General features: G+C 55.1%; 1 pseudogene; it reads right to left on the bottom strand.

Annotated features, from left to right (window-relative positions):
• Window positions 1-639: 639 nt before the first annotated feature.
• LOC114700710 lies at window positions 640-2,993 on the bottom strand (annotated as a pseudogene).
• Window positions 2,994-3,205: the final 212 nt, after the last annotated feature.

Raw genomic sequence — 3,205 nt, 5'->3', positions numbered from 1 at the left:
AATTTAAGTAATCTTACAGTATCTCATTTCAAATATCTTAAGATTTTTCCCCTAAATAAAATGGCTCCCAAAGAGCCCAATGATTTTCTTTAAAAGGATTTCATTTTAATTAAGGAAAAAAAAAAAGATAAAAATGGAAGATGTAAAACATGGGAGAGAAACAAGCTTCTGAATTTGTATTTTGCTGTTTTTGAGACAGGGTCTCATTATGTAACCCTGCTGGCCTGGAATTCATTATGGAGACTAGACTGGCCTTGAACTCACAGAGGTCCAACGGCCTCCACCTAGAGGTGTGGGCTACCACATCTAGTCTGAATTTGTATTTTGAATTGTGAGGGTTAGGGAGGGCGCCCCAGCCCTGAGGAGGGACCTACCCTGTCAGTTCTTGGATTTCACAGCTTGGCTACTCCCAGACTCCGGCTGTGCCACCGGGGATCACAGAATAAACTGAATATAAGAGACCGAATTCAAGGCTTCTTTCTTGTGGCTGGGTAGGTGTTAAGTGTACAAATGTAGGAAACCACTCCCACCGACATAAGGTGCCTGTCTGTGGGTACCGTACACGAGCTCCGGAGCAATGCTCGGTCCCACCCATTGCTCAGCCGGTGGTGACCCAAGTCCCTGGGCGGCCCAGCCCTCTCACTTCTCCACTTTCTTGGCTTTCTTGAGGATGTCGCACTTTTTCCTGTTGGGGCGGCGACAGCGCTCATCGATGCTGGGTATACATTCATAGTGCCACACCTCCTCCATCTTCTCCACGGGGTAGACAGCTTCCACGTAATGACGGATGAGCCTCAGCCGCGTGGGGTCCAGCTGCTTCTTGTTGCAAGCCCCGGAGTGGTTGTACTGCAGTCGAAGGTTCTCGGCGGTGAAGAGTTCAGGGAAGGGCCTGACCAGGAGCCGGGCAGCAAAGTTGCCTACGGACAGGCTCTACTGCACGATCTCACGTACCTCCTTGTCTGACAGCAGGTAGGGGGAAGGCACCGGAAAGTCTGGCGAGGGGACCACCAGCTCACCCAGGGGATTTTGCAAAAGTCTTTGCTGCTCCTTTCAGGAGGCAGTGGGGGCCCCTCAAACTTCTCTCGGAACCTCTCGGGGTTGATTGCATAACTTGCTAGGTCGCGGCACTCGGGGTGTGGACCTTGCGCTGCTGCTGGTAGAAGCGCTGCTGCTCCGTGTCCCTGCGCCGACAGCGCTCATCCAGCTTGCCCACGAACTCCAGAGTCCACACGCGGTCGTTCTTGGCCCGCGGTAGAGCAGCTGCACATAGTGGCGGATAAGCCTGATGCGGGCGGGGTCCAGCTGCTTCTAGCCCAAGGAACCGCTGCAGTTGTACTGCTTGCGCAGGTTTTCGTGGGTGAAGAGCTCCGGGAAGAGGTGCACCAGCAGGCGGGAGGCGAAGTTGCCAATAGACAGACTGCTCTCGTAGATGCTCCGCAGCTGCTCCTTGCTCAGCAGGCATTCTGAGCCGGGCATCTCGAAGTCAGGCTGCGGGATCTCCAGCTTGTCAAAATCAATGGGCACCAGCCAGATCTTCTTGGAGCGCCGGCCGGGCCGATCGCCCTCGAAGTTATCCTCTACCTTGACCACGGAGATGTCATCTGGCAGGCTGGAGGAGTCAGCAGTCGTCCCGTGGGGGCCTCCCCCTCGCTGCCCCCCTCCAGCCCCAGGCCTCCAGCTCATCGTTGATTCGCTGGGCACACTGCTGCAGCAGGCCTCCTCCTCTTGCATGTCGGGAAAGTAGATCTCCGTGTAGTTGCGGATGATCTGCAGCCGCTGGGGATCCAGCTCCTGCTTGCCACCGTCGCCATAGCAGCTGTACTGCTCTTCCCAGCTTCCGGTGGTCCAAACAGCTCTGTGAAGAGCCCGTGCAGGAGGAACACAGCGAACTCACCTGGGGAGGAGGCCTCATCTAGGAACTCGGTGAGGTCCTGTGTGTCCACCACATGGTCTGAGGCGATGGTGCTCCTGCAGTCCAGAGACAGAGCTTCTTCCGGGTCCTTGATGTCCAGGAAGTGGCCGGCAATTCACTTGTCGGCTTCAAAGAAGTTGGTGACCTGGCCGCCTGACTGACTGGCTGTCTTCCATTTCCTCTTGGCCCAGAAGCGGCTGAAGAAGTCGTTCAGCTGTGGCAAGCATTCGCCTGCCACACAGCCGTGTCCTTCACAGAGGGGTAGTAGACCTCCACATAGTTGCGGATAAGCTGGAGGTGCAGCGACTCCAGCTTCCGCTTAGCGGCAAAGCCGCAGGTACTGCAGCCAGGGGAGAAATCCACATCGTTGAAGAGCTCCGGGAAGAGCTGCACGAGCAGGCAACAGGCTAGGTCGCCGCAGGACAGGCTCTGCTCCACGATCTGCTTCAGCTCGGCGGGAGTGAGCTGGTATTCCGGCGGGGGCTGGAACTTAGCCACCAGCTCTGAAGGGCTCACCTGCTTCTTGATGCGGCTCACCTCGAGGGAGAGCAGGTCTACCTTGCTGTGAAGCTGGGACATGTTAGACGTGAGCGTGTTTGAGCATGTAGAACATCTTCTGGATCAGGAATTAGATATTGGGGTCCCCATCACTGGCGACCCCAGCACCACATTCCCGTTTCTGAGACTCATTCAGCAGGCGCAGAGGAGAAGGACTGTTACTGGAGTTGGCCTTTCAATGAGCTCATAGGGCTGAGCAGGTTTCCAGAGGGAGGGTTCTTCTTCTCCATGATCTTGTGAGAGATGCCATACAGAGGCTTCTTGTACGAAGGAGTGGTGGCCTCGTTGGAAGGCTCTTCCTTGGCAGGCCACAGGCAGCTGCCACTCCTGCCTCGGCTGGCTGGCTCTCCGTTTCCCTGCAGGTGAGTTGTTTCTCACGGTGGTGCATGCCTGCGAGGAGTGCCACAAGAATAAAGTAGCATCTGAGGGCCAACCTGCTCCATCTCCCTACTCTTTGAGAAAGGCTCAGGCTAGACCCAGGAAGGCTCCCACTCTCGTAGAATACTTGTACCAGACTTCCTGCCTATAGGGCTAACAGAGACCAACTGATAATGCAGGCCAAAAAACGTCTAGAACAGGTGACAGCCCAAATGCTCATGAAGAAATGCCGTGGTTGTCCAGCCACAGCAGTCCACCCCCCTGCCTTACCCAGAGTCGTTTTGATTTGCATTTCTCTGATGATTAAGGATGTTGAGCATTTCTTTAAATGTCTTTCAGCCATTTGTGATTCTTGTT

This window comes from Peromyscus leucopus, unplaced genomic scaffold (genome assembly GCF_004664715.2).
Source record: "Peromyscus leucopus breed LL Stock unplaced genomic scaffold, UCI_PerLeu_2.1 scaffold_491, whole genome shotgun sequence".
Lineage (NCBI taxonomy): Eukaryota > Metazoa > Chordata > Mammalia > Rodentia > Cricetidae > Peromyscus > Peromyscus leucopus.
The sequence above is the reverse complement of the archived record's forward strand: the minus strand, read 5'-3'. Positions and strand labels throughout refer to the sequence as shown.